This window comes from Schistocerca gregaria, chromosome 5 (assembly GCF_023897955.1).
Source record: "Schistocerca gregaria isolate iqSchGreg1 chromosome 5, iqSchGreg1.2, whole genome shotgun sequence".
NCBI lineage: Eukaryota > Metazoa > Arthropoda > Insecta > Orthoptera > Acrididae > Schistocerca > Schistocerca gregaria.
The window spans coordinates 24,327,047-24,334,565 of record NC_064924.1 but is presented as its reverse complement, the minus strand read 5'-3'; the positions used below and the strand labels follow the sequence as shown (position 1 = coordinate 24,334,565).

The 7,519-nt window shown below is 48.3% G+C and overlaps 3 non-coding genes across 3 annotated transcripts; all 3 read left to right on the top strand.

Moving 5' to 3' along the window:
* Window positions 1-3,407: 3,407 nt before the first annotated feature.
* Trnat-agu (transfer RNA threonine (anticodon AGU)) lies at window positions 3,408-3,479 on the top strand. The gene has a single exon. It is a non-coding gene; the product is annotated as a tRNA-Thr (tRNA).
* A 1,441-nt stretch (window positions 3,480-4,920) lies between these two features.
* Window positions 4,921-4,992, top strand: Trnat-agu (transfer RNA threonine (anticodon AGU)). Its single transcript has one exon. It is a non-coding gene; the product is annotated as a tRNA-Thr (tRNA).
* A 1,452-nt stretch (window positions 4,993-6,444) lies between these two features.
* Trnat-agu (transfer RNA threonine (anticodon AGU)) lies at window positions 6,445-6,516 on the top strand. Its single transcript has one exon. It is a non-coding gene; the product is annotated as a tRNA-Thr (tRNA).
* The last annotated feature ends 1,003 nt before the right edge of the window (window positions 6,517-7,519 follow it).

Below are 7,519 nucleotides of genomic sequence, written 5' to 3'. Positions count from 1 at the left end.
TTAATCCCCGGGTCGTGGGTTCGAGCCAGACGCTGGGCGGAACGGAATTTTGGTCCGCTGCAGGTGTAAATTACCGTTTTTCTGATTAACGAGATTTAATGGAAATAGCAACTTTAAACTTTGCCTACGTCTCTGTCAGTCGCAAGGAAACTGTATTTGAAGGTGAAGGTGATTTTGTAGAAATGTGTGAAAGACATGTTCTGAAATGCAAGTGTTGTTGTTTGGAGAGCACATCGGTTACGTGTCAGATGTGTAGCCAAGCAGTAATTTGTCGCCATAGCTGCAAATATTAGCCGGTAATATGAAGTGTTGTCAGCTAAAGTCTGATGATGCAGACGACCGTAAGGACGAAGAACCCAAGAGTACCGCTAGGCCGCGCGTCTTTAGCTCAGTGGTAGAGCACTGGTCTAATAAACCAGGGGTCGTAAGTTCCATCCTCACAGGAGAAAGATGAATTTTGGAAATCAGTTGCGCGTCGTGGCCGTATAGCAAACAGTACCTGTGATGACGAACAATTAGCGACAGGCGTTTTTTTAAGAATTACTTTCAGATGCGATTAAGGCGAATGGCGCAGATAAAGCATTTGCCAAAGCGGTACAGCATAAGGTGGGACGAGGCAGTCTGAATTACATTTTATAGATGTATTTCTCACATGTCTCAGAGCCTCTCGCGATATTCGTCGTCGCCGCCGCCGCTGCCGCTTCTGCAGAAGTAGCAAATGGCAATCGTAGCAAATGCGGCGAGGCACGCCCTGCCTTCGATTCCGAATGCACAAAGTGTGTGGTCTTGTCTATATTTGGTCGGTCTCGTCAGAGGTTGAATGTAACGAATGGGTGGGAAAGAGCAAGGGGCAGCGGCTGTGTAGAACGAAAACACAAATCCTCAGGGGTGTGAGCGTTTCGAGATGAGTCGTATACATGTAAATGTTGGTCGTCAGTGACCGTGTGGCCTAATGGATAAGGCGTCGGACTTCGGATCTGAAGATTACAGGTTCGAATGCTCTCACGCTTGTGATTTTCCAGTTCTGAAAAAGAAACATAACGTTTTAATGTAGCAATTGAGCAGTACGAAACCGTCTGAATGTTGCTGTTGACCATTTTGTGCTTGGAGATGCTCTTGAGCTTGAAACACACACAACAAGACCGGTGTTAACTAGCGAAATGGTCGGCAGAGTGCCGACACAGCGAGTTTTGACTATCACTTGCACATCTAAAACAACGTCGGAAAGTAACTCGTTCGGCTTTTGAGTCACATAAAGTATGTGTGTTAATTTTGACGCCACTAGCTCTGCATGTTGTCATGCAATTTCTTTACCTCTCAGAAATGATTATGACATAAAAGTGAAGTACGTGACGAGTGTGACGTTAGGAAAACATTGGGCATCATGGAGAGATTCTGTATGGGACCACCCAACCCAAACGAGTACTGTGTGACGTGCTACCCGGCAGGTATTCACCGAGGTAGCCGGCTAGCTCAGTCGGTAGAGCGTCAGACTCTTAATCCCAGGGTCGTGGGTTCCAGCCAGACGCTGGGCGGAACGGAATTTTGGTCCGCTGCAGGTGTAAATTACCGTTTTTCTGATTAACGAGATGTAATGGAAATAGCAACTTTAAACTTTGCCTACGTCTCTGTCAGTCGCAAGGAAACTGTATTTGAAGGTGAAGGTGACTTTGTAGAAATGTGTGAAAGACATGTTCTGAAATGCAAGTGTTGTTGTTTGGAGAGCACATCGGTTACGTGTCAGATGTGTAGCCAAGCAGTAATTTGTCGCCATAGCTACAAATATTAGCCGGTAATATGAAGTGTTGTCAGCTAAAGTCTGATGATGCAGACGACCGTAAGGACGAAGTACCCAAGAGTACCGCTAGGCCGCGCGTCTTTAGCTCAGTGGTAGAACACTGGTCTAATAAACCAGGGGTCGTAAGTTCCATCCTCACAGGAGAAAGATGAATTTTGGAAATCAGTTGCGCGTCGTGGCCGTATAGCAACCAGTACCTGTGATGACGAACAATTAGCGACAGGCGTTTTTTTAAGAATTACTCTCAGATGCGATGAAGGCGAATGGCGCAGATAAAGCATTTGCCAAAGCGGTACAGCATAAGGTGGGACGAGGCAGTCTGAATTACATTTTATAGATGTATTTCTCACATATCTCAGAGCCTCTCGCGATATTCGTCGTCGTCGTCGTCGTCGTCGTCGTCGTCGTCGTCGTCGTCGTCGCCGCTGCTGCAGAAGTAGCAAATGGCAATCGTAGCAAATGCGGCGAGGGACGCCCTGCCTTACATTTCCGAATGCACAAAGTGTGTGGTTTAGTTTCCCAATCTATATTTGGTAGGTCTCGTAGCAGGTTGAATGTATCAAATGGGTGGGAAAGAGCAAGGGGCAGCGTCTGTGTAGAACGAAAACACAACTCCTCAGTGGTGTGAGCGTTTTGAGATGAGTCGTATATAAGTTCCACTTCTTTGTCAGTGACCGTGCGGCCTAATGGATAAGGCGTCGGACTTCGTATCCGAAGATTGCGTGTTTGATTCCTCTCACGGTCGTGTTTTTCCAGATCTGAAAAAGAAACGTACCGTTTTAGTGTAGCACTTGAGCAGTACGAAACCGTGTGAATGTTGCTGTTGACCATTTTCTGCTTGGAGATGCTCTTGAGCTTGAAACACGCACAACGAGACCGGTGTTAACTAGCGAATTAGTTTGCATATTGCCGTCGCCGCGTGTTTTTGACTGGCACTTGCACATCTAAAATAACGTCGGAAAGTAACTCGTTCGGCTTATGAGTCACATCAAGTATGTGTGTTAATTTTGACTAAACTAGCTCTACAGGTTGTCATGCAATTCTGTTACCTCTCAGAAATGATTATGAAATAAAAGTGAACTACGTGACGAGTGTGACGTTAGGAAAACATTAGGCAACATGGAGAGGTTCTGTATGGGACCAATCAACTCAAACGAGTACTGTGTGACGTGCTAACCGGCATATTTTCACCGAGGCAGCGCGGCTAGCTCAGTCGGTAGAGCATAAGGCTCTTAATCCCAGGGTCGTGGGTTGGAGCCCCTCGCGGGGAGAAAGGGAATTTTGTTCCTCTGCAGATGTAACTTCCCGTTTTTATGATTAACGTGATGTAATGGAAATAGCAACTTTAAACTATGCCTACGTCTACGTCAGTCGCAAGGAAACTGTATTTGAAGATGAAGGTGATTTTGTAGACATGTGTGAAAGACATGTTCTGAAATGCAAGTGGTGTTATTTGGAGAGCACTTCGTTTACGTGTCAGATGTGTAGCCAAGCAGTAATGGGTCGCCATAGCTGCAAATATTAGACGGTAATATGAAGTGTTGTCAGCTGAAGTCTGATGATCCAGACGACCGTAAGGATGAAGTACGCAAAAGTACCGCTAGGCCGCGCCTCTTTAGCTCAGTAGCAGAGCACTGGTCTAGTAAACCAGGGGTCGTGAGTTTGATCCTCACAGGAGGCAGACGAATTTTGGATATCAGTTGCGCGTCGTGGCCTTATAGCAAACAGTATCTGGGATGACGAACAATTAGCGAGAGGCGTCATATTAAGAATTACTCTCAGATGTGATTAAGGCGAATGGCGCAGATAAAGCATTTGCCAAAGTGGTACAGCATAAGGTGGGACGGGGCAGTCTGAAATATTTTTTATAGATGTATTTTTCACATATCTCAGAGCCTTCCGCGGTCGGCGTCGTCGTCGTCGTCGTCGCCGGCGCCACTTCTGCAGAAGTATCAAATTGCCATCGTAGCAAATGCGGCGAGGGACGCCCTGCCTTACATTTCCGAATGCACAAAGTGTGTGGTTTAGTTTCCCAGTCTACATTTGGTAGGTCTCGTAGCAGGTTGAATGTATCAAATGGGTGGGAAAGAGCAAGGGGCAGCGTCTGTGTAGAACGAAAACACAACTCCTCAGTGGTGTGAGCGTTTTGAGATGAGTCGTATATAAGTTCCACTTCTTTGTCAGTGACCGTGCGGCCTAATGGATAAGGCGTCGGACTTCGTATCCGAAGACTGCGTGTTTGATTCCTCTTACGGTCGTGTTTTTCCAGATCTGAAAAAGAAACATACCGCTTTAGTGTAGCACTTGAGCAGTACGAAGCCGTGTGAATGTTGCTGTTGACCATTTTCTGCTTGGAGATGCTCTTGAGCTTGAAACACGCACAACAAGACCGGTGATAACTAGCGAATTGGTTTGCATATTGCCGTCGCCGCGTGTTTTTGACTGGCACTTGCACATCTAAAATAAGGTCGGAAAGTAACTCGTTCGGCTTATGAGTCACATCAAGTATGTGTGTTAATTTTGACGAAACTAGCTCTGCAGGTTGTCATGTAATTCTGTTACCTCTCAGAAATGATTATGAAATAAAAGTGAACTACGTAACGAGTGTGACGTTAGGAAAACATTAGGCAACATGGAGAGGTTCTGTATGGGACCAATCAACCCAAACAAGTTCTGTGTGACGTGCTAACCGGCATATATTCACCGAGGCAGCGCGGCTAGCTGAGTCGGTAGAGCATAAGGCTCTTAATCCCAGGGTCGTGGGTTCGAGCCCCTCGCGGGGAGAAACGGAATTTTGTTCCTCTGCAGATGTAACTTACCGTTTTTCTGATTAACGTGATGTAATGGAAATAGCAACTTTAAACTATGCCTACGTCTCCGTCAGTCGCAAGGAAACTGTATTTGAAGGTGAAGGTGATTTTGTAGACATGTGTGAAAGACATGTTCTGAAATGCAAGTGGTGTTATTTGGAGAGCACTTCGTTTACGTGTCAGATGTGTAGCCAAGCAGTAATGGGTCGCCATAGCTGCAAATATTAGACGGTAATATGAAGTGTTGTCAGCTGAAGTCTGATGATCCAGACGACCGTAAGGATGAAGTACGCAAAAGTACCGCTAGGCCGCGCCTCTTTAGCTCAGTGGCAGAGCACTGGTCTAGTAAACCAGGGGGCGTGAGTTCGATCCTCACAGGAGGCAGACGAATTTTGGATATCAGTTGCGCGTCGTGGCCTTATAGCAAACAGTATCTGGGATGACGAACAATTAGCGACAGGCGTTATATTAAGAATTACTCACAGATGTGATTAAGGCGAATGGCGCAGATAAAGCATTTGCCAAAGCGGTACAGCATAAGGTGGGACGGGGCAGTCTGAAATATATTTTATAGATGTATTTCTCACATATCTCAGAGTCTTCCGCGGTCGTCGTCGTCGTCGTCGTCGTCGTCGTCGCCGCCGCCGCCGACACTTCTGCAGAAGTATCAAATGGCCATCGTAGCAAATGCGGCGAGGGACGCCCTGCCTTACATTTCCGAATGCACAAAGTGTGTGGTTTAGTTTCCCAGTCTATATTTGGTAGGTCTCGTAGCAGGTTGAATGTATCAAATGGGTGGGAAAGAGCAAGGGGCAGCGTCTGTGTAGAACGAAAACACAACTCCTCAGTGGTGTGAGCGTTTTGAGATGAGTCGTATATAAGTTCCACTTGTTTGTCAGTGACCGTGTGGCCTAATGGATAAGGCGTCGGACTTCGTATCCGAAGACTGCGTGTTTGATTCCTCTCATGGTCGTGTTTTTCCAGATCTGAAAAAGAAACATACCGTTTTAGTGTAGCACTTGCGCAGTACGAAGCCGTGTGAATGTTGCTGTTGACCATTTTCTGCTTGGAGTTGCTCTTGAGCTTGAAACACGCACAACAAGACTGGTGATAACTAGCGAATTGGTTTGCATATTGCCGTCGCCGCGTGTTTTTGACTGGCACTTGCACATCTAAAATAACGTCGGAAAGTAACTCGTTCGGCTTATGAGTCACATCAAGTATGTGTGTTAATTTTGACGAAACTAGCTCTGCAGGTTGTCATGCAATTCTGTTACCTCTCAGAAATGATTATGAAATAAAAGTGAACTACGTGACGAGTGTGACGTTAGGAAAACATTAGGCAACATGGAGAGGTTCTGTATGGGACCAATCAACCCAAACGAGTTCTGTGTGACGTGCTAACCGGCATATATTCACCGAGGCAGCGCGGCTAGCTCAGTCGGTAGAGCATAAGGCTCTTAATCCCAGGGTCGTGGGTTCGAGCCCCTCGCAGGAGAAACGGTATTTTGTTCCTCTGCAGATGTAACTTACCGTTTTTCTGATTAACGTGATGTAATGGAAATAGCAACTTTAAACAATGCCTACGTCTCCGTCAGTCGCAAGGAAACTGTATTTGAAGGTGAAGGTGATTTTGTAGACATGTGTGAAAGACATGTTCTGGAATGCAAGTGGTGTTATGTGGAGAGCACTTCGTTTACGTGTCAGATGTGTAGCCAAGCAGTAATGGGTCGCCATAGCTGCAAATATTAGACGGTAATATGAAGTGTTGTCAGCTGAAGTCTGATGAACCTGACGACCGTAAGGATGAAGTACGCAAAAGTACCCCTAGGCCGCGCATTTTTAGCTCAGTGGCAGAGCACTGGTCTAGTAAACCAGGGGTCGTGAGTTCGATCCTCTCAGGAGGCAGACGAATTTTGGATATCAGTTGCGCGTCGTGGCCTTATAGCAAACAGTATCTGGGATGACGAACAATTAGCGAGAGGCGTTATATTAAGAATTACTCTCAGATGTGATTAAGGCGAATGGCGCAGATAAAGCATTTGCCAAAGCGGTACAACACCGTTCTTCGGCGTAACTCGAGAGGGTTGCGCCCTTCGATATTATTGTCGTTAATTTCGAAGTGCTAGGAGTTTCAGTGATCGCTGCAGCTGCCGTTGTCCCGAGCCTTTGCCGCCGTTGGTCCCAGCCGCCGCTGCCGCCGCCGCCGGTTCCCAACGCCGCCGCCGCCGCCGCCGGTCTCCCGCCGACGCCGGTTGCCGCCATCGTATCCGGTTCCTGCCGCTGCTGCTGTTGCCAACCGCCGCCGCCGCCGCCGGTCTCCCGCCGACGTCGCCGCCGGTTGCCGCCACCGTATCCGGTTCCTGCCGCTGCTGCTGTTGCCGACCGCCGCTGCCGCCGCTGCCGCCGCCGCCGCCGCCGCCGCCGCCGCCGCTCCCTGCCCGTCTTTCTTTCTGTCGTCTCTGCTTACGTCTTACCCTTCCTCTTCGTCAGTCTCTTGTCCTTGTCCTTTGACTGTCCCCTGTTATTTTTCCTCTTTTCCCCTCTCCCACTTATCCTCTCACCATGACAACCCCCACAACTACCGCCACTACCACTGCAATCGTGTACACGTCCCCCTCACTTGCTGCCACCACCATCACGTGGTGTGCTCATTCACCGCCTCCCCCATATATTCCCCCCCTCCTCACTCTTCCCACCCCCGCTCCTTTTGTTGCTCCCTCCCCTGTTCCTACCCCCCATGCCTCGCGTGACCCATTCCCTCCCCTCCCACATGTGACTCATGCCACCCCCGCCAGGGTTGTTGCCCGTCGGGCCACCACCCACGCCACACCATCATCATCGTCATCACCATCACCATCACCATCACCATCGCCCTCGCCATCGCCAGTGCCAACCACTGCCACTGCAT